Below are 25,218 nucleotides of genomic sequence, written 5' to 3'. Positions count from 1 at the left end.
AGGTTTAATGGGAGTTCCCATATACCTTGTCTTTCCTCCTCTTGTTCAGTTTCCCCCTTTATTAGCATCTTACATTGGTGTGGTACATTTGCTACAATTGATGAGCCAATACTGACATGTTACCCTTAATCAACATCCATAGTTTACATTAAGGTTTATGTTTTGTGTTATACATTCTACAGGTTTTGACAAATATACAATGACAGGTATCTGCCACTATAGTATCATACAGAAGAGTTTCCACTCCCTAAAAATCCATTATGTTCCATTTATTCATCCCTTTCTCCCACACAGCATGTAGCCTTTCCAGACTTAGCAAAGGTTTGTACTTTATTGTTAAAATTTACAGTTAGCAATATGTGTTAAAGGTTCACCCACATCTTTTGTGATTTCTTTTGTCATGTCTTTTTTGTCTCCCCTAATCTGGATCAGTTCCTCAGCCTTCCTTTGTCTTTCATTAACCAAATATTTTTCAAGACTAGATGCCAGCAATTTCATAAAATATCCTCCTCTCCCTATCTTCACTTTTCTTTGTTTAAGGTAGTGTCCTATGTTTATTGAATTATTTACTTTAAGGAATTCAAAATGTCTTTTAAATTGTGGTAATATTTTTATTATAATTATTTATTATAATTACCAGTTCTAATTGATAAGGTTGCATTGGTTTTAAGTGATTTTACTTAATCCAATTTTCCCTGTAAATCTATTACTTTTAGTGTGCAATTATACAGAAGGCAAATTTTTCTGTAAAAAGGATCAAAGACAAAGTAGAGAACTGGAACTGGAAGACATGCAGAAAAGTTTTAATATTTGTATTATCAGAGTCCTCTAGGAAGAAACAAAATGATGGAAAGAGCTAGTATTTAAATCCATAATCCAAGAAAATTTTGTGGAAATACAAACACAACAGACTCTACACTGAAAGTGCTCACTGGATTCCTAAGAAAATGAACCCAGAATGATTAACTCTGAGACATATCTTAATAAAGTAATTAGATTCAAAGATAAAGTAAAATTTTTTATTTTAATTTTTAGTTTTACTACTTTTTCACTTTGCTATGCACTGATAACTGATATTAGAGTGTTTTTAATGTTTTGACAAAAAATTTTGATGGTCATGGAACAACTGTAACTTTTCCTATACATTATTAAGAATGTTTTGCCTGGGGGTGCCTATGTGGCTCAGTTGGTTAATCAACTGCCTCTTGATTTTGGCTCAAGTCATGATCTCAGGGTCGTGAGATTGAGCCCTGCATTGGGTTCCACACTCAGCATGAAGTCTGCTTGTTTCTCTCCCTCTGATCCTCCTTCTGCTTGCACATGCATGGGATCTCTCTCTCTCAAATAAATAAGTAAATAAAATCTTTACCCCCACCAAAAAAACAGTAGGGGGTACCTGGGTGGCTCAGTTGGTTAAGCAGCTGCCTTTGGCTTGGATCATGATCCCAGGGTCCTGGGATTGAGCCCCGTTGTTGGGCTCCCTGCTCAGCGGGAATCCTGCTTCTCCCTCTCCCTCTGCTGTTCCTCCAACTTGTGTTCTCTGGCTCTCTCTCTCTCTGTTAAATAAATTTTTTAAAAAAGAGGAAAAAAGGAAAAATGCTTTACTTGTTTATAATAGCTGAGTTATGGAAGCAACCCAAATGTCTATTGATAGATGTACACACACACATATATGCATATAAATATATTTTTATGTCCGAGTAATATATATAAATATATATTTGTATATAATGGAATATCATCAGACATAAAAAAGAATGAGGTGTCCCCATTTGCAACAACATGGGTGGACCTAAATTGTTATGCTGAGTGAAATAAGTTAGAGAAACATAAATACCATATGATTTCACTTATATGTGGAATCTAAAAACAAAAACATAAACAAAACACAGACTCTTAAGTAGAGGAAACTGGTCATGGCCAGAGGGGAGGTGGGTTGGGGAGATGAGTGAAATTGATAAAAGGGATTGGAGGGACAAAATTTCAGTTTTAAACCAAGTCATAAAGATGAAAAGTATAGATAAGGAATACAGTCAATAATATTGTAATAATATTGCATGGTGACAGATGGTGACTACACTTTTTGTGGTGAGCACTATGTAATGTATAGAATCACTGAATTACATACACCTGAAACTAATATAACATTGCATGTCAACTATACTTCAATTACACATTTTTGCAAAAGATTTTTAAAAAAGGATGCTTTGACTGGTTTTAGCACAATCATTTTATGTTCCCACACCACTGTGCAAAGCAAGAACTGTTTATAATGTATTGCCTGCCACTAGTATATGCTTGGCACTATTCTAGGTGCTGAGTTACAGTGGTGAATAAAACAAACAAAGCCTCTGCTCTCATTTACCTTATCCCAGTGGGTGTAATAGATAATAAACAAAAAAGTGTACTGTATATAAATATTTTAGGATTAAAAGAACATAATTAATAGAGAGAGAAGGAAATCATTTGAACTAGTACTTGTATTGACCTGAGTTAGTAACACAGCATACAGACTTAGAATGCTCCCACTAACACATTTACAGCAACTGTGCACTGAATGTTGATGAAATATAAATGATGAAAGCATGGAATATGACAAGAAGGGATCCATCAAAGAAAGGCCAACTAAAGTCCAATAATAGTGATGTTACTTTGGTGAAATCACTATATTCTGTGGGGGTAGTTTGTTCTTAGAAATGCAGGCCCAGGCACTTGATTTTGTCAACACATCAAGAAGTCTTCACTTTCTTGCACTGTACACAAAAATAAATTCAAAATAGATTAAAGACCTAAATGTGAAAACCAAAACTATAAAAATCCTAGAAAAAAGCACAGACAGTAATTTCTCTGACTTTGGCTGTAGCAACATTTTTCTAGATATGTCTCCTGAGGCAAGGGAAACAAAAGCAAAAATAAGCTATTGGGACTACAGCAAAATAAAAAGCTTCTGCATAGCAACGGAAACAACCAACAAAACAGAAAGACAACCTGCTGAATGGGAGAAGATATTTGCAAATGGTATATCTGGTAAGAGTTTAATATCCAAAATATATAAAGAATTTATGCAACTCAACACCCAAAAAACAAATTATCCAGTTAAAAAAGAAGACATGAATAATAGACATTTCTCTAAAAAAGACAAGCAGATGGCCAACAGACACATGAAAAGATGCTCAACATCACTAATCATCAAGGAAAGCAAATCAAAACCACAATGAGATATCACTTTAAACCGATCAGTAGGACCCCTGGGTGGCTCAGCGGTTGAGCATCTGACTTTGGCTCAGGGCATGATCATGGGGTCCCAGGATCGAATCCCACGTCGGGCTTCCTGCATGGAGCCTGCTTCTCCTTCTGCCTGTGTCTCTGCCTCTCTCTCTCTCTCTCTCTCTGAGTCTCTCATGAATAAATAAATAAAATCTTAAAAAAATAAAAATAAACCAATCAGAATGACTAAAATCTAAAATGGCTAAAATCTAAAACACAAGAACTAAGGTTGGTGAGGATGTGTAGAAAAAGGCAATCTTGTACACTGTTGGTGAGAATGCAAACTGGTATAGTTTGGTACAGCCGAACTGGTACAGCCACTGTGGAAAACAGTATGGAAGTTTCTCAAAAAATTAACTATAGAATTACCATTTGATCCAGTGATTTTAGTATTGGGTACTTACTAAGGAATATAAAAACACTAATTCATGGTTATTGCAGCATTATTAATAATAGTCAAATTATGGGAGCGACCCAAGTGTCCACTGATAGATGAATGGATAAGGAAGAAGTGATGTGTCTGTACATTATATACACACATAAAAATATATTATACATGTATACACACAAATGAAATATTTTTCAGGCATTAAAAAAAGAATGAACTCTTACCATTTGCAACAACATGGATGGATCCATGGATGGATCTCTCTAGAGAGTATTATGCTTAGTAAAGTAAGTCAAAGACAGACAAATACCATATGATTTCATTCATATGTGGAATTTAAGAAACAAAACCAATGGAAAAAAAAAAGAGACAAACTGGAAAAAAAGGACTGAAACAGAGAGCCCAAACTGATGGTTACCAGAGGGATGGTGGGAGAGGGGATGGATGAAATAGGGGAAGGTGATTAAGAGTACATTTATCTTGAAGGACTGAATAATGTACAGAATTGTTAGATCACTATATTGTACCCCTGAAACTAGTACAACACTGTAAATTAATTATACTGGATTGTTTTTTAATTCTGAAAGTTAATAAAGAAAGAAGGGTTCAGTTCTGTGGAGATCTTGAGAGATAAAAGTATAAACCCAAATACCAGTATATTAACTTATGAAAACTATAGCTGGCAAAGTGACTAGATCTCATGCCCTATAAACAGTGAATTTTTAAATTTTGATTTCTGGTCAGAAGGTTGCTCAAGGAGTACAAGCAACATAATCTGCTAGCTGTGCACCTGGCATCCATTCTCCATCCAGCTCCCAAGATATCCTTCCTAACAGAGTGCCAATTTTGTTCATATGCAGCTTGTGTGATTACAGGAAATCTGATTCCATCCTCAGATTGGGAGAAAGGCTCTGTCTGGTCCACGCCCATAACATTAATTCTATATCCTCTTGTCAAAAAATTGACTGAGGGATGAAGTAAGCCAATCAATGAATGGCGTGTTCATGTTAACAAGAACCAATGCAGTAGAGAGCATATGACCTTTATTAGCTTAATCAGACTGATGCGTCTGGTTCTCTCTCTACTCCTCTTCTCTTCTCTCTTTCCTTCCCCTCCTTTCCCCTCCTCTAGTAATAATAGTAGGAGATATCCAGAGGACAAAACTCATTCCCAAAGGTCAGAGCAGGGCAGCTCTGGTGGCGCAGCAGTATAGCACTGCCTGCAGCCTGGGGTGATCCTGGAGACCTGGGATTGAGTCCCGAGTTGGGCTCCCTGCATGGAGCCTGCTTTTCCCTCTGCCTGTGTTTCTACCTCTCTCTCTCTCTCTAAATAAATAAATCTTAAAAAATAAAATAAAAACAAAGGTCAGAATAATAAAATTAAACACAGCCAGAGCCTTTGTTGTGCTGTATCTGGAGCCTATCCTACACTTAGACTTACTGTTTGGTGAAAGAATACCTTTCCTTTTTTTTTTCTTAAATAAAAGATTTTATTTATTTATTCATGAGAGACACACAGAGAGAGGCAGAGACATAGCCAGAGGGAGAAACAGGGAGCCTGATGTGGGACTCGATTCCAGGACCCCAGGATCATGACCTGAGCTAAAGGCAGATGCTCAACCACTAAGCCACCAGGTGCCCTATAATACCTTTCCTTTGACAGTTTGAGAGTTCTATTACTTGCAGCCAAGAGCACCTTCCAAATACAACATACAATCAGTGCAAAAGAGGTTTGTTTATGGCCCTTCAATTACTCCAGACAGTGTTGGATGTGCCCCCTATCACGCCAATGTTCCTCCATTCAGGTATATTAATATCATTTTTTCTTTTTTTTAACATCATTTTTTCCAGAGCAGTTTTTGTTTTATTAAGTCAGCAATAATTAACTTTCTCTTTCTGCCTGAAGCCTAGATGTTCTATAATTAAGATGACTTCATAGGGATGCCTGGGTGGCTCAGTGGTTGGGCGTCTGCCTTCAGCTCAGGGTGTGATCCCAGGGTCCTGGGATCGAGTCCTACATTGGGCTCCCTGCAGGGAGCCTGCTTCTCCCTCTGCCTGTGTCTGCTTCTATCTCTCTGTGTCACTCATGAGTAGATAAATAAAATCTTAAAAAAAAAGATGACTTCACATAATTAATATAATACATGTGTCTATAATTTAGGTCTCACTCACCCCATAATAGGACATACTCACATATCAGTTGATATGGACACATTCCAGGGTAAACATCACTTCATGTTCAACTATTTGGTTCAAATTAAGGTCTTCATACAGTCCATTCAAATATCCACTCTTTATATCTGAATTCGGCCCTGGTATGTCAGGTTCTCTTATTTCAAAGCAAGATACAACTACATTTTGAATAAATAAAACTTCACTGTAGTTGATTTTGACCTGGAGTTTTTCCAAGTCCAAAAAAATTGTAAGTGACTTTTTCTCAGATAATCTCCCAAACACAAATGTAATGTCACCCATGGGACTGTTATGAATAGATGCTACTAGAGTTCCAAGTACAGATTCCAATACCAGCAAATTTTAACATTCTTTGGGATTAGCTGTCCCTTCTGTCAACTTGGCTCCTACAAAGCAGTTGAACCACCATGAAATGCAGGATATTTTTGCATATGGCTGCCCTGACCTAAAGTCATCGTCAGACAAGAGAGGCCTGGAACATTACCTGAATTTTTTTTCAAAGATTTATTTATTCATAAGAGACACAGAGAGAAAGGCAGAGTCATTGCCAGAGGGAGAAGCAGGCTCCCTGTGGGGAGTCTGATGTGGGACTCAATTCCAGGACCCCGGGATCATGACTTGAGCTGAAGGCAGATGGTCAACCACTGAGCCACCCAGGTGTCCCAGTACCTGAGTGTTGACTAAAGATATGAGGTGAGTACTTTATGGCAAGAATTGAAACAAAAACAACAAATGGCACATGGATGTCTACAACAAGAAAGGCATAACAGATGAAGCACTGAATTCCAATGCCTTCATTTTATCCAGAACCCTATTAAATTAAGCAGAAGAAAAGCATTTTAAGTGAATCAACAGCCAAGATTGTGAGGTAATAATAAAATAATGGTATTTATTGTGTACATACTGTGTATTAGGTGACATCATAGAAAGCTTAGATGTGTTATCTCATTCTATCCTCACCACAATTTTGTGAAATAGATACTGTTTTTCCTACGTTCCAAGTCTTAATGAAAATGTCCTAACCAAGTCCCACAGCAAGTAAATGCTAGAAATGAGAGCTGCTCCAAGGTCTGTCTGGCTCCAAGCTCTGTGGTGTCTCCACATTTCCAAGCAGCATTTATAGGCACTGCTTTTCATGGCAGGCAGAACCCCGTATGTAAGGACTTACTTGGAGTTATGAATAGAAATTTTAAAAACCCTGAAGTATATAGATTTATAGTTACCTGCAACCCCAGCTTTTTAATTCTCTACAACAAATCCCAAGGCCTAGACTTTGTCTAGATTAATTTCATTACAAAAACATGATTGGGTGCCTGGATGGCTCAGTCATTTAAGAGTCTGCCTTCAGGTCAGGTCATGATCCCAGGGTCCTGGGATCAAGTCCCACATTTGGCTACTTGCTGACAGCAAGTCTGCTTCTCCCTCTCCCTGCCACTCCCCCCCCACTTGTGCTCTCTCTCTGTCAAATAAATAAAATCTAAAACAAAGAAACACACACATAATTGACAAATTTGAATTTAAGTGTTCTCTTTTAGAGGATTTTATAAATTATTGAGATCAATTAATTTCTATCAAACTGAGAACACATTTTATTTTATTTAAATTCAATTAATTCGAGAACACATTTTAAAATTTGACATACCATAACAATTTGTCTCAAAAAAAGATGTGCCATTTATACTTCCACCAATAACACTGTACTTCGCTTCTTCCTTACCCTTAGCTATGCTTTATCATACTTGAAAATTTTTGACAATCTGATAAGTGTAAATAGTATTTTGTTTTAATTTGCATTTCTATAATTAAGGGTGAAGCTGAGTACACTGTTATTGACTTATTGTCCATTCATATCTGTTTTGCAGAGATCTGGTTATGTCTTTTGCTCATTATTCTTCAATATCAATCATTTTATTGTTAGTTATAAGCATTCTTTTTATAGAAAGGTAATGAACCTTTTGTAATGTTTCCCCCTTGTTATGTTTTTAAAATAACTGTTCCAAAACAAATTTTTTCTGACTTGTCATTTGTCTTATGTCCTATGTTTTCATTTTGTTAAAGAGAAATGTTTTAAGATTGTCAAATATGTTAATTGTAATGAATAATCCCATCTTTCCCTCAAAAATTTGAAATGTCATATGCAATATTTCATTAATTATTAAATGCAGATCTTTTTGACATTTAAAAACCTCTAAAATCAGAATATGTCTTAAAATTGGTAACCTCTTATTACTGCTGTGATCAGGTGAAGGTATTGTCATTGCTTGTGTATGCACAAATTATTCATGGTTGTTAATATTGCCATCATCTCAACTGACTTACTTTGTAATTAAGGGAAGAGAATTCAGTGGAACTTGGGTAGGCCTAGCCACGTCGACACATTACAAAGCCACCACAAGACCATACACTTTTTATATACATTAATAGAGTGAGCTGCATTTATAGAATTCTTTTTTTAAAAAAATATTTTATTTATTTATTCATGAGAGACAGAGAGAGAGAGAGAGAGAGAGAGAGGCAGAGACACAGGCAGAGGGAGAAGCAGGCTCCATGCAGGGAGCCCGACGTGGGACTCTATCCCGCTGAGCCACCTGGGCTGCCCCTAGAATTCTTAATATTGCACTGTTCTCATGTTTCTCTAATGAATTCTACCTGATATTTGGTAAATATATTACTGAGTTCCACTGAACATGATTTTATTTACAATTTTTGCAGTGACATTTATTGGTGAGATTGGGCTGTGTTTTTTTTTTTTTTTCTTTTTGGTGCTATCTTTATAAAATTTTGATGTAACAATATTGTGCTAATTTTATTAAAATACTGAAAGTAGGGCAGCCCCGGTGGCGCAGCGGTTTAACGCCGCCTGCAGCCCGGGGTGTGATCCTGGAGATCCAGGATTGAGTCCCACATCGGGCTTCCTGCATGGAGCCTGCTTCTCCCTCTGCCTGTGTCTCTGCCTCTCTCTTCGCTCTCTCTGAGTGAATAAATAAATAAATCTTTAAAAAAAATAAAATAAAATACTGAAAGTACTCTTTCTTATGCAAAAACTTAAAAACAAGTGTAAAGGAATTTATTTCATTTATCTCTAAAATTTGTAATAAGAAGTGCTGAAACTAAGATCATGAATAAAAGTAATGAAATAAGATGTTATAACATTTACTGTGTTCCCAACCATGTGAATATAATAAATGATTATACTTCAATTTATATTCAATTGGTATTATGGTCATTTCAAAGATCTGGGACAATTTAAAGTCTGATAAAAAGAAGTGGCAATTTTCTTTGACCCTCCAATTTTAGTTTTTATTTTTCAATTTTTTAAAAAAGATTTTATTTACTTATTTGAGAGACCCAGGGTGAGAGAGAGAGAGAGAGAGCGAATGAGCAGGATGAGGGACGGAGGGAGAAGCAGATTCCCACTGAGCAGAGAGCCCAATAAGGGATTTGATCCTGGAACTCAGGATCATGACCTGAGCCAAAGGCAGACGCTTAACCAAGTGAGCCACTCAAGCACTTGACTCTCCAATTTTTAATTTTCAGAGTTATATGGGAAGTATGCAATATTTACTTATATGTATGAATCCAGTATACATATATGTAACATAAATTTCAATATATCAAGAAATCCATGTTTGAAAACCAGAATATTTGTGTTTTACCCTTTCCTGGAAGTTGGCACACAATATTAATAAATAAGTGAATGTTATAATTGTAATGGCTCTTAAATGCTGGAGCATCTCTTATGTATCACTTTGTATACATCATCTCACTTATTTACCATCTTATACAGATGAGGAGACTGAGACCCAGAGATATGAAGTGACATGCCTAAAAGCATGAAGCTTTAGCTCAGAGTTGAGAGAGCCAAGCTCAAACCAACGTTCATCTAATCCTCAAAACTATGTTATTTGGCTCCACTCTGCTACTTGTCAATATGAATCCTACTGCAATCCAAGAACATACTTTGGCTGCCAGTTCTTATCTCAAATATCTATAAATGAGTAGGGAATGTCTGAGGCTGAATGTGAACTGTGAAGAGCCACGCATTTTCTTGTTATATAGGTACCTACTCATCACTGAGAACCAAGACAATTCATTATGAAATACTAAGTGTGAGAAACTATATTTTTAGTAGACTTGAAAGCAACATGTGTATGGCAGAAACTCCTACTTTTATGGACTCATTTATGCACTTTCAAAGAGTGCTGTTGAAAATTAAATGTACACAGTTCATTTATCTCTCACGTGCCAGATAAGAGAGCATTTCTGTTTTCTCAGAGTTCTTAACAGTCTCACCAAAACCAGAGGCAGATTTGAGATTAAGACTGGATATTCTCCAGGTAACATTAATCTGTCCATCACCTAGTTCTCAGTCAAAGCAACAGCATGACACGCACTTGTAAAGTTGTGTAAACTTCAACGTGCTCTGAGGCAGGTACGACTCGGCTCCCTGCAATAGTGGGCGAAACCCTTAGACACCAAACATGTGTCATATTCATAGGGAAGTTGCAGAGGAAGTTTCTGCTTGGCTCATGTCATAATAGATTTGCTTATGTTGCCCAAACAGGCTGATTTATTCAGGGATTTACTAATTTACCCTTGCTAAACATGTTGATCAAACTTGATCTGAGCCAAGGAGAAGTAGGCCAAGTGGTTTACCACTAATATAGATAAAAATAAAATTTGTTTGAAGTCAGCTTGACTAATCACATAAGGAATTTGTTTTACACTTGTACACACCCTTCAACAGAATTTTCAGTTACTCAGACTTAAAATTAAGAAAGGCAGATACTTTCTATTATAGATGGTTTAATGCATTTGAAAACATTGCATGACAAGAGTTAGATATAGATCCAAATCAAGTCAACATAGATTTATCACATGGCCATTATATGCAAGGTACTGTGCTTGAAGAAGAAGAGGAGGAGGAGGAGGAGGGGATAAGTGAAGGAGAAGGAGAAGAAGCAAAAAGTAAAGAAAGAAAAAATATTATCTCCTTTGGGGTGGGGAGTGCCAAGTGTTTGATCTTTCTTAAAGCTCTATTTCAAAGAGCCCAAGTCAGTGGTGCCCTTGTAAGAATTGAGGTTGGCCTGAGCTTCCAAATGACTGCATCTTTTAAAGTACCTTTCATCCAAGAAACTCACAATGTTTGACAGTCAAGTATATGTCTGAAACTGAGGGAAATGAGACAATTTCTTCGAAGAGGAGACTCTTGGCTCCTGATATGGAGTATTGATTGCTGACTCTATCTCCTCAAAGCAGAAGTGACAGTGAAGCAAAGCTCTGATGATCCCACCTAAAAATTGTAAGAAACACCAGTAGAGGTAGGTGTATTCATAAACTGGTTGTGAGTGTGGAGATGGCAAGCAGGGGCTGCAGCCTGGCGAGGAGAACAGCCTAGGCCCAGAAAGCCAGACCAGAACTTTTCTTTTCTTTCTTTTTTTTTTTTTTAAATATTTATTTATTTATTTATGATAGAGAGAGGCAGAGATACAGGGGGAGGGAGAAGCAGGCTCCATGCCGGGAGCCCGACGTGGGACTTGACCCCAGGACTCCAGGATCGCGCCCTGGGCCAAAGGCAGGCGCTAAACTGCTGAGCCACTCAGGAATCCCCCAGACCAGAACTTTTCGATTCTATGCTTGCTTCTCCTCCAGTCTGCCTTGGGAAGATCACAGGGAAGTAACAGGCCCTCTGGTGTCTCAGAATACCATCAGGGCAGCCTAAAAGTTTGCTGGGGTGAGATGAGGTGCTGCAGAAGACAGGTGCTGTCTGATGCTCACACCTGCACCCATTCCCACTTGAAACACTGGGATTGGTATGTCAAATTCCAAGAAGATTGTTTCTTCCCAGCACAGGAGTGTATCGCTGTGACTTAAGAGCAAATGCCTGACTAACCAGGAGTTTCCAGTGTGGTGGCAGAAGACAGGGTTGAAACTGCTGCTTCATGGTACCTGGGCTTCTCTGCCCTGAGGCTCATTTCCTCTATTATCTTAAAGTCACCCAGAGGAAGATAGACTGGGCCTGGGCATGGGCTCTTCTTTAATATATAGTCACCTAGAAAAACAACAAAACTGGATAGCACATACCACATGAATTCGGAAAGCAGAATTATTGGTACAGATAGATCATGAATTTCAAATAAAGAACAAATATTCTCACAGAAGATATTAGTAATATGAGCTGGTACAAGAAGTAAAAAAAAGAAAGAACAAGTAGAAATACAGTGATGAAAATATAACAGGGCACACAATAATGATAATAATAATAGTAACAGGTAGACTGTAGGTATTTTTTACTTTGTACCAGGCAATACTCTATGCTCACATATTAAGTTCTCACAACAACTCTATGAGGTAGGTACTACTGTTATTTCTACTTTACAGATGAAGAAACAGTCACCAAGAGGTTAAGAAAATTGCTCAGGTTGGGGCTAGGATTTAAATACAGATACTCTGGGGGTGCTTGGCTGGCTCAGTCGATAGTGCATTCAACTTTTGATTTCAGGGTTGTACGTTTGAGTCCCATGCTGGGTGTAGAGATTGCTTAAAAATAAAATCTTAAAAAAAATAAACACAGATATTCTTCCTCCAATAAAACAAATATCAGATGGATACAGCCCAAGCAAGAATTTATGAACAAGATCAATGGATGTGGTAGAGACGAAGTTTCATTCTTGCGTGGACAAGATTTAAGAATGGAGAATGGAAGTGATTCATAGCAAGTGTGGTAGGCTGCTGAGCCGGGTGGTACTCGACCTCTGCTGTTTCCCTCTGCACAGACATTGCTACATGGAGGAACGCACTCCACCAGCCACTGTTAAGATCCTAAATGAAAGTTCAATGAGATGCATGAAACAACAAGAAATACAATTAAAGCTGAAGTTAATCAAATGCTAGTGGAAATTTGAGAACCTAAGAAAGAACAGAATGTTAAGATATAGCTATTGAAGACAAAGTTGGGACAATTTGTGAACTAAGATAACTGGAAGAGATTGAAACACGCAAAGTATATTTAGATCTACAGACTCATAATTATACTCTTCCCCCCCACCCCAATTAAGCTCCTCATAGGTCACTGTTAGAGGACATAGTAAGGCAATTCATCATTTAGAAAACTGGTAAATAAAGGGAAAGAATCAGGCATTTATTCTGCCTTTCCTAAACACACTCTGAACTAGTAGATGAGAGAAAGTTGTTTTTTAGAGAAGTATTCCACTTAATAAGCAGAGGAAACAACTGAATTGAATATTATTCATTTGCAGTAAATTAAAGGATCTTACCATTGCTCATCAGTAGCTGCTAACATTACACAAAAAGAAAAAAACGTTATGTGCTTCCTCATAGAAGAAGATAATAACATCTTTGAAATAGTTTTGCCAAAAAATTTAATCTGAATCTCAGAAATTACCAATACACTGAACATTACGTATGAAGAGAGGGGAGCATGTTAAACCACACCATGGAAGTGCAATCAGCAAAATCTACTGCATATGTAATCTAGTTTTTCAATAAACAATTCTACAGTGTATTTTGTGGTTAAAAAAATAAGATGCACAAATAAAGAAAACTTGTCATAGCTCTTCAGTCACGACAAGTAGAGATATTTCAGCTTGACTAGTTTTACTGATTGTATATCGTTTGAAGATGATTTCAAATAACAAGAAATAAGCAGTACATTTAAATATCAGCTCTTAACAGTTTAAAAAAGTGTTTTCCTTGCCTCCTTTTCTAAAAGTCTATTATTAGCATAGACCAGTGGCTTACATAGGGACTGGTAAATAAGTAAACATGCTTGTTGTTCTATATTTCTATCATCTGTTCCAAAAGATCAAAGCAAAATTAAAAATACTCTAAAAATATTTATTAATAAAAGTAATAAAGAGCCACAATTTGATTGGCCTACAACTAACCTAAAAGCAATGCAAGTCAGAATGTAAAGCAGTGATATTTTAAATAGCTGAAAAAAATAACTACCAGCTTAGAATTCTATATCCAGAGAAAAAATACTTCAACAAGAGCAAAAAAAATTTTTTTAGACCAACAAAAATTGATAGAATTGGCCACGAACAGATCTGTACTCAACACCAAAAAGCCATATAATCTGATTAAAAGATGGGCCAACGGGGGTGCCTGGGTAGCTCAGACAGTTAAGCATTCAACTATTGATTTCAGCTCAGGTCTTGATCTCAGGGTTGTGAGTTGGGATCCACAATGGGCATGGAGCCTACTTGAATGAAAAAAAGAAAAAAAGCTGAGCAGGGGACATGAATAGATGTTTCTCCAAAAAAGACAAAAAGGTGACCAACAGATACAGATGAAAAGATGCTCAATATCATTAATCATCAGGAAAATGCAAATGAGATATCATTTTACATCTGTCAGAATGGCTAGACTCAAAAAGACAAAATACAACAAGTGTTGGTAAGGATATAGACCCACACTAAAAGAAATACTAAATGTTATTATTCAGACAAGAGAAAATATAATCCCAGATAGAAAACTGGAAGTGCAAGAAGAAATAAGAGCAGTGAATATGGTAAATATTTGAGCTAATCCAATCAATACTAATTACCTAAACTAATAATAATAATATTAATCAATACGAATTACCTAAACTAATAATATTAACATTATATAATTAATAATCATGGAATTTAAAATATATAAAGCATTTAAGGTATGACAGCAGCATATAAATCAAAAGGAGGAAAATGGTACTTGGTCAAGAAGATGATAAAAATAACAATTAACAGTAGGTTTTGATAAATCTAAGGTTTATGCTGCAATCTTTTTTTTTTTTAAAGATTTTATTTATTTATTTGAGAGAGAGAGAGGGAGAGCAAGCATGAGTGGCAAGGAGAACCAGAGAGAGAGGGAGAAGCAGACTCTCTGCTAAATAGGGAACCTGACACAGGGCTCCATCCCAGGATCCTGAGATCATGACCTGAGCAGAAGGCAGCCGTGTAACTGACTGAGCCACCCAGGCACCCCTATGCTACAATCTTTAGGGAACCACTAACACAAGAGTAAAATATATAACTTCAAGACTAAAAAATGGAAGAGGGCTGGAGGAAAATAATTTTTAAAAATTAAGTCATTCCAAAAGAATGCACCAATTAGATGACACCGATTAGATGAAACTAATAAAGAGCAAACAGAGAGGAGATAGATTTAAAGTGAATGTGTCAAGGGTGCCTGGATGGCTCAGTCAGTGGAGCATGAAACTGTGTATCTTGGGTCGTGAGTTTGAGCCCCATGATGGGCGTAGAGATTATTTTTAAAAATATCCCAAAGAGTTGAAGAAGATACTTTCAATACATATAACTGGCAAAGAACTTGTGTGCAGAATAAGCAAAACAAAAATCTACAGAGCAATTTTTTAAAAATATCGAGCATGATTTAAAATGGTCAAGAGACTTCAACAGGTCTTTCAATAGGGAATCATTTTATAATCCAGGATGGGAAGAGAGCAGCCCACAATACATAATGGCAAATGTTATTACATATGGCCATCTGGGACCATGAGTGCTCTGAGAGTTGTTCTAGAGGAAACAAGTAGGTAGTGCAACAAGCCATTTTATTTTTTCATTTTTAAAAATAATCTCTATGCCCAACACGGGCCTCAAACTCATGACCCCAAGATCAAGAGTTGCATGGTCTATTGACGGAGCCAGCCAGACGCCCTACAACAAGCCATTTTAAAGGAAATGTAGATAATTTGAGTTATAAAGGGTAATATTGTTGTTTTTAATAGATATAAATCATTTAAGAAAATAGCAGAAGCATTTGCTTGCATTTGATAGGAACAGCAGTACACATTTATGATCCTGGCTCAGGATACTTAGCTTTTGTTCTTAGCCACACATGATTGCCTGGCTTGTTATTCTTCAGGACAACACTTAATTTACTACCTTGATGATGGCATGCCAGTGGGATCCAGACACAGCAGGCCCACAAGATGCCATGTATGACACATATTTACTGGATGAAAATAAAAATCTGTGAAGATACAAGACCCTACTGCATCCCAGAAATTATGCCTTTAGTAGATAGAGACTAGGTCATGGTATTTTCACCCATGTCACAAAAAAAGACATTTTACCTTTTGCCTACAATCTCAGAGAAGTTGGTACAATACCTGCTGGGTCTTTGAATTCTGGAGGCAGCATTTTTAATTTCCTGTTTTATGAGACCAACTCTAAAATTTGTTGAGATTTATTTTATAATTAATATATCTTAAATTTCATTGTGACTTCAACCTGCATTTTTTGGATGACTACTGATGAAGTGTATTTTCATATGTTCAGTGGTCATTTGGTCTCCCTCTGCCTATGTCTCTTGCCTTCTCTCTATGTCTCTCATGAATAAATAAATAAAATTTTTTTAAAAAGGAATTTATTTGAGATTCTGATAAGCAGCCAGCATCAAAATAAAAAATGAACAATGGGGCACCCGGCTGGCTCAGTGGGTTGAGGGTTCAAGCCCCACATTGGGCAAAGAGTTTACTTTAAAAAAATAAATAGGGGATCCCTGGGTGGCTCAGCGGTTTAGCGCCTGCCTTTGGCCCAGGGCATGATCCTGGAGACCTGGGATTGAGTCCTGCATCAGGCTCCCTACATGGAGCCTGCTTCTTCCTCTGCCTGTGTCTCTGCCTGTGTGTGTGTGTGTGTCTCTCATGAATAATAAATACAATCTTAAAAATAAATAAATACAGGATGAACAATGAATCCTTGGGGAGGATAGGAACCAGTGCAGTTTCAGGGAAGTCATGGGCCTGCAAATGACTCATCTAAAACTACCTTTCCTCCCAGGGTGTGTCTGTTTCAGAGCAATTCTAGAAAAGAGAAAAGATTAATTTAGGATTATATGGCGTAAGAACAGGTGCCTAAAGGAAGTGATATTAGTAGGCAGGGCAAACCAACATATTATGTAACACAATAATATAATAACATAATAATACATTCAATTACAAGCCAATTTTTGGACATATGAAAAATTAAAAGTTTGTGTGAGAGAGAGAGTGAGCTAGTGAGTGCATATGCATGCCAGAGAGCGGCAGAGGGAGTGAGAATCTTAGGATCCAGGTCCAGTGCAGAGCCATGGGGCTCCATCTCAAGACCCTGAGATCACGACTTGAGCTGAAATCAAGAGTCGGATGCTTAACTGACTGAACCACCCAGGCACCCCTTAACATATGAAAAATTTAGAAAATGTAGGGATGGGAACACACCATGTTGCACTAATCAAAGATATTCACTGTTATTCTTTCTCTAAGTAATATTTTTCTCAGTAGATTAGGAAAAATTTTGTAGATAAATTGAAACAATCCAAATGTATATGCAGATTAAAATTACCAATAAACATGCAAATAGACATTAAAAAACTGATATTTTAGCAGTATTCATGCTTTCATTAAAATTTTTAAAGTGGGGATCCCTGGGTGGCGCAGTGGTTTGGCGCCTGCCTTTGACCCAGGGCACGATCCTGGAGACCCGGGATGGAATCCCACGTCGGGCTCCTGGTGCATGAAGCCTGTTTCTCCCTCTGCCTGTGTCTCTGCCGTTCTCTCTCTCTCTCTCTCTGTGACTATCATAAATAAATAAAAATTAAAAAAATAAAATAAAATTTTTGAAGTGAAAAATGTTTTTTTCTGATTACAAACATACGTGTGGGTTACAGTGCAGAAATATATGCAACATAAACCAAATGTTTCCTATAATTCTGACTGGAATTTGATCTAGATACTCAACTGAAGCTTGTATTTGCTAGGAACTTAGTAGGCAGTCTGGTCCTCAAGTCTATGTGATCTAGAACCATTCTGATTATTACTCCTATTCTATGGTTTGTCATAATAATTATGCTTAGTTTGGTCTTTAGATGTTTCTCCTGGCTATTACCTAGGATCCTATTAACCTAATTTCAATAGCAGAATCACCTACCTGCATCCCTTGATTACCGAACACAGTCACTATAACACTTTGAAAATTCTGATCCATCTCTCACCATTGTACTTTACTTTTAAGATTTTATTTATTTATTTACTTATTTACTTACTTATTTAGAGTGAGCAGGGGAGGGGCAGAGAGAGAGAGAGAGAGAGAGAGAGAGAGAGAGAGAGAGAGAATCTTAAGCAGGCTCCATGCCCAGTGCAGAGCCTGACACCGGGCTCCATCCCATGACCCATGAGATCAAAACCAGAGCCAAAACCAAGGGCTGGACACTCAACTGACAGAGCCACCCAGGTGCTCCCATTGTACTTTCCAATGCTGTAATGGGGAAAATGTATTTAGAGTTCTCTTACTGAACATTAAAGGATGAGGGAGTAGATGGATTTGATAAATCCAATCTAGCATTCCCATCTCCCTCTCTTTATTTTATAAAAAGGAATGATTGCAACTTCATTCCATTTAGTGTTGGTTGCCTCTGGGTCAGATTTCAGATAACTGAGTAAGCAAACTATTAAAATCACTCCCATCTGCTTGAGCACCTATTAGCAAATTTGATTCTATCTAAAATTCTTCCCTATTCCCTAGTCTAACACTCTCACAATGCATTACTTGGCTATTCTTCAGAGGCTAGGCATAGAAATAACAAGTCTTTTGTTTTGTGAGCTTTCTCCATTAGGGTTTGACTTTGTAATTGACTCCAGGTGCCTGCTAGGATGTGACCATAATAGTAGACACAGAGGCAAAGGGAAGTGATGGGAAGGAGGCATAAAGCAATTTGGCCACCTCTTATGAGGTAATCATCTGAGGCAAGGTCATTCATTATAAGATCTCCAAGCCATGCAGGAACATCTTTATCAGATGTGTGGATGAGAGATTACATTTCTGCTTGCAAGGAATGCTGAGTGGAATGCGATGCAATCTAAATCATCCAAATTCTTCTCTATGCCAATTCTTGGGATCTTCCATTCTATTCCATTTAGCGTCCAAATTTTGCAAGAGGTCTGGTGATTCTGTAAAAATCAACTTTTTTTGTTTTAAAGATTTATTTATTCATTTTAGAGTGAGAGTGTGTGTGCACATGGGGAGAGGCAGAGAGAGAGAGACTCTCAAGCAGACTCCCTACTATACTGAGCACAGAGTCTGACATCAGGCTTAATCTCAGGACCATGAGATCACGGACCTGAGCCAAATATAAGAGTCGGATGCTTAACCAGCTGAGCCACCCATGTGCCCCTGTAAAAAGCAACTTAACCTTGAAATTTGCAATCCACAGGATCAGAATTTGAGTTTGAATATTTGTGACCTCAGTTCCGAGGTGGTTAATCTAAAAGTTCTTTTAGCACAGTTAAAGATAGCTCCCGATTCTCTACGCTGAGCCAAGAATTTTTGTCTCAAGTCTGTTATTAGCTTTCTTTAAAGTTCTTCAGAACTGAAAGAAGGAACAATACACCTGTCACCCAGTCTTCCTTCAGCAGGCACTTCATTACAGTTGGCCTAGGGAGTAATTTGAGCAACTCTTGACTCTGTGTGCCAGAGACTACCCATGAAACACATCCTCATGCCTTCAGATCCCTCTAAGATCAATAACCATTTTCTTGAGGATCTGTGCCCTGAAACTGTTACTTGTAGCAATTTCTGTGCCAATCATAGTTTTTCTTTGTAACTATACAACCCATTTTAACTAGTTTATCAGAAAAGGAATTTGTTCAGGGATTTTGGATTGGTCTCCTAAATTGAAGGAGTAATTTTAATAAGAAGAAAGTACTTTAAACTCAAGCACAACCCTTGAAATCTAGTCATATGATTTCATACTTAGAGATTATCCTAAGAGTGCAGTTGTTAGCAACCTCCTGCTCCCTCAAACACTGGAAAACACATTTAAAAAGTAAACTCTGGTCTTCACTAATAATTTCCTAAAAGGGCAGCATACTCCCACCTGACTCTGATTATGTTCACATTTACAATAAAATAAAAATATTTTATAAATATATATATTTGAGTATAGGTGACACACAATGTTACATTAGTTTCAGGTGTACAACGTAACAATTCAACAAGTTTATATATTATGCTGTGCTCACCATTTGTGTAGCTACCATCTGTCACCATACAAGGCTATTACAATATTATTGACTATGTTCCTTACACTGTGCCTTTATTCCCATGACTTATTCATTCCAAAACTAGAAGCCTGTATCACTCACTCGCATTCACCTGTTTTGGTTACACTAACATTTAAAAAATGTTTTCTGTGATAGCAATCAGTGAGATTCGTTTTCTTTTTTAGAGAGGGAGACAAAAGGAGGTGAGAGGCAGAGAGAAAGGGAGAGAATCTTATGTGGGGCTCCATGCCCAGTGTGGAGCCCAATGTGAGGCTCCATCTCATGCCCCTGAGATCATGACCTGAGACAAACAAGAGTCTGACGCTTACCCTACTGAGCCACCCAATTACCTTTATCGATGAGATTCTTAATTCTCTGGGTAAATTAGTTATCCACATGCAGATATCTTTTTTGGGGGGGTCTTCTGTGCTATCCAAAGTTTGAGATTTCAAATGACTTAAATAATTTATGATGTAAGATCTTACTCTAAATATTGTTTTGCAACTTGCCTTTTTCTTCCAATGATATATCTTGGATATCTTTTAACATAAATGCATTAATCTTATTCTTTTAAAAGTCAATACAGTATTTCAATGTATGAATACAACCAAATTTAGTTAACTCAATATGGAAGACGTTAAAATAACAAATAATTTCCAATTTTTAAATATGATAAACAGAGATAGCAGTAGTGTGTGTGTGTGTGTGTGTGTGTTACATACATTTGCACAAATCACAATGTTTTTAAACCATTCTCTATAAATATACAAATACGTATTACTTCAGTGGTCCATTTCTCAAGGTTGTGAGAAGAGAGGTACATCTCTCTAAGAAAAAGCAAGCTTGCTTACTGCTTATCTATAAAAACAGCAGCTTCTCCAATTCACTGTTCCTCTGCTATGATACAAACTTCACTATGTGCATAGAATCCATCTGGGCTGCTCTGCATTGCTCTTGTGGAACTCTGGGAGCAAGAGAAAGAAATACAACATGATCTATTGCTTGCTGTAATAAAGTTCTTTATCTCTGACTCAGGAGTCTCACATCCTCTGCCAGCATCCATGACATAGTAACAGGCTAACTTATTAGCTTCTGAATAGGGTAAACTTTCAGACCTTGACAAAAGTAGTATATGCTACTCTGTGAGATAAACACTAAAATATTTTTGTAAAACGTGTTTATAATAGTTATACAATTATCCTTTGGATGGGTGAATCATAATTTACACAACCTAACTTTACCTATTAATATACATTAAATTGTTTCCAAATTTTGCTAGTCTTATGTTGAATTTGTACTTAAGTCTTGGCCTACATTTTTAAATAGGTTCCTAGAATAAATTTCAAAAAGTACAATTGCTACTAGGTCAACTGGTATAAACATTTTTAAATCTTAATACAAACTGCCAAACTGCTTTCTAGAAGAGTAGCTGCATTAGCTTTACAGTCCCCAATTCACTGCACACATCAACAATGTTAAAAATGTTTTTATTCTTCTATATCTATTTGTGATCAAACTACATTCACCTTTTTTCACTTAAATGGTGATACACTGGGACGCTTGGGTGGCTCAGCAGTTGAGCATCTGCCCTCAGCTCAGGGCGTGATCCTGGAGTCCCAGGATCAAGTCCCACATCGGGCTCCCTGCATGGAACCTGCTTCTCCCTCTTCCTGTGTCTCTGCCTCTCTCTGTGTCTCTCATGAATAAATAAATAAAATCTTTAAAAAATAGTCATACACTTCTTTGTATGACTATATCTTAATATCATTTCCAAATACTCACCTTAGTCATTTATTGTTCAAATAAAATTCATATTTTTCCCTGTTATAATGCAGCTCTAAATATCTTAAATATCTTAAAAGTGAAGCTTTTGTACATAATGCTATCCTTGACACAGACTTAGTAGTCAGGCTTTTCTGGCTCAAATAATATTATCTATCTACTAGTTAGATAGCTAATTGGATACATAAAAAATAAAGATCCCACCCACACTATTTACAAAAAGTGTAAAATTCATAGCATAAAGCTAACAAAAACTATAAGGAACCTAGGAATGAATCTGACCAAAGTTAACAAAATTCTATTCATGGAAAGCACAATAAAAGTAATAAATCAAGAGATACAGTATATCCATAGTTTATAGAATGCATAGAAAACTCATTGCTGGGCAGCCTGGGTGGCTCAGCGGTTGAGCGCTGCCTTCGGCCCAGGGTGTGATCCTGGAGACCCAGGATAGAGTCCCACCTCAGGGAGGTGGGAGGTGCAGGGAGACTGCTTCTCCCTCTGCTTGTGTCTCTGCCTCTCTCTCTCTGTGTGTGTGTCTCAAAAATAAATAAATAAATAAATAAATAAATAAATAAATAAATATATATATATATATCTTTAAAAAACCCTCATTGCCATACATTTTCCGCAATTAATATATATATATATATAATCCAGTGCTTTTTAAAAACAGGGTTTTTCATAGAACATAGTAAGCCAATTAAAAATGGAGAGGAACCCTATGACCTATACATTCTGCTCCTAGGAGTATGTTCAAGAAAGCTGAAAGCATATATTCATAGAGACTTGTAGGCAAATGTTCATTTTTCATAATAGCCAAAAGTAGAAACTCAGATATTCATCAACTGATGGATATACAAAATGTATTATACCTTTACAACGGAATATTATTCAGCCATGTGAAGGAATGAAGAACTGATATGTGCTATGAGGTAGGTGAATCATGAAAACATTATGCTATGTGAAAGAAGCTAGACACAAAAGACCACACACTGCATGATTCCATGTTTATGAAATATCTAGAATCCACAGAGGCATAAAATAGATCAGTGGTTGCCAAGGGCTGAGGAAGGAGGATGGGAAGTGGCTGCTAAGGCATGGGTTTCTTTTTGGGGTGATGAAAATGTGGAATTAGGTGGTGATGATGGTTGTACCATCTTGTGAATACACGAAAAAATCACCGAATTAACACTTTTAAAAAAAAAGATTTTATTTATTCATGAGAGACACAGCGAGAAAGGCAGAGATATAGGCAGAGGGAGAAGCAGGCTCCCTGTGGGGAACCTGATGTGGGACTCGATTCCAGGACCCCAGGGTCATGACCTGAGCCAAAAGCAGATGCTCAACCACTGTCCCACTCAGGTGTCCCTACAGATAGATTCTATTACTGATATAACAAATGATCACAAACTCATGGCTTAAAGCAACACAAATTTATTATCTTACAGTTCTAGAGGTCAGACGTCAGAAATGGGTCAAAAATTTTATTGGATTAAAATATAGTGTTTGCAATGCTTTATTCCTTTCTGAAACTCTAGGGAAGAATCTGCTTCCTTGCCACTTTTCAGTTTCTTGACCTTTTTTTCACATCTGTTGGCTCATGGCCTCCAGCCAACAATCTTATCATTGTTACTTCTTCTATAGTCAACATCTCCTTTTCTGACTCTCCTGCCTCCACCATTCACTTATAAGTACACTTGTGATTACATTGGGCCCACTTTGATAATCCAGGATAATTTCCCTATTTCAAGACTCTTCATTTTAACTACATTTGCAAAGTCACTTTTGCCATTAAGGTAACATATTTACCAGTTCCAGTGATTAGGATGTCGACTTTTTTTTTAAATTTAAATTTTAGTTAGTTAACATACAGTTCAATATTGGTTTGAATTCAGCAATTCATCACTTAATACAACACCCAGTGCTCATTGCACCAAGTGTCCTCTTTAATACCCATCCCCCACCCACCTTTTTCCATCAACCCTGTTTGTTCTCTATTGTTAAGAGTCTGTTATGCTTTATTTCCCTCTCTCCTTTTCTCCGCTTCCCATATGTTCATCTGTTTTCTTTCCTAAATTCCACATATGAGTGAGGATTATATGGTATTTGTCTTTCCCTGACTGACTTATTCCACTTAGCATAATACACTAGCTACACCTATGTCTTTGTGAAGGGCAAGATTTCATTCATTTTGATAGCTGAATAATATTCAATTGTATATGTATATAGCACATCTTTTTTCATTTACCAGTTGAACATTTGGGCTCTTTCCATAGTTTGGCTATTGTTGATAATGCTGCCATAAACATTGGGGTGCATATACCCTTTCAAATATGTATTTTTCTATCCTTTGGGTAAATATCTAATAGTTCAGTTGCTAGGTCATAGGGTAGTTCTATTTTTAACTTTTTGAGGAACCTCCAGATTGTTCTCTAGATTGGGTACACCAGCTTGCATTCCTACCAACAGTGCAAGAGGTTTCCCCTTTCTAGGATATGGACATCTTTGGAAGGCCATTATTTGGACTACCACAGAAGGCCTCAATGAGAAGGTGCCATTTTCAGTGGGGATATGAAATGAGAAAAGAAAAAGTCTTAAGGAAATCTGTGGAAAAAGCCATCCATTCTAAAAGAATAGTAGGTGCTAAGGCTTTGAGGCAGAACCATGTCTAGCTTGTTTGAGAACAGAAGGTCAAAGAGGATGGAGCAGAGTTAGCAAACAGTAGATGAGGACAAGGTAATGAGGTGGCAGTTGGGGCCAATTATATAGGGTCTAGTAATAATTTTGATTTTTACTCTGAGGAAGAGGAGTATACTTGCAATTTTAAGTAGAGGAGTAACACCATCTCTATATTTTTTTAATGGAATCATTGACTGCTGTGTGGAAAAATGACTGAAAGTTGGGCAAAATTGAAAACAGGACACCAGTGTCTATCAGCTGCACAACAAACTACCCTGAAACTAAAGGGATTTAAAATTTCTCATGATTTTGTGGGTTGTATGGCTGGTTCTTTTGCTCCATGGAGGTGATGGCTGGTGTCATCATTCTGTTGCATTCAGAAAGGAGTTCAGCTGGGACTGCAATGTCAAGGTAGTGTCACTCATGTGTCTGGCAGCTCAGCTGGGTTGGTTGTAAGGAACGTGGGTTGGTCAGGCCTCTCTCTCCAATAGAATAGTCAGACATCTTACACCGTGGCTAATGGTTCTGAGAGAGCTAAAAGGGAAGCTGTTGGGTCTTTTAAGGTCTAGGCTCACAACTGATGCAACACTGCTTCCTCCACATTCTGTTAGTAAAAACAAGCCAAAGGCTAAATCAACTTTAAGGGGAGAGAAAACTGACTCCATTTCTTGATGAGAAGGACTGACATCTATATTCAGTTAGGAGGTTATTGGAGTATTTCAGATGAGAGATGATGGTAGCTTGGGTAAGCGGAAAGTAGAATTTGGAGAGACTGGTTGTAATCTAAGTATATGGTGAAGGTAGAACAAATAGGATTTGGTAATGAATAGTGGCATAGTCTGCTTGGGGTGTCATAAGAA

The sequence above is a fragment of the Vulpes vulpes genome, chromosome 4 (assembly GCF_048418805.1).
Source record: "Vulpes vulpes isolate BD-2025 chromosome 4, VulVul3, whole genome shotgun sequence".
In the NCBI taxonomy this organism is placed as follows: domain Eukaryota; kingdom Metazoa; phylum Chordata; class Mammalia; order Carnivora; family Canidae; genus Vulpes; species Vulpes vulpes.
This window is presented reverse-complemented; position numbering follows the sequence as displayed.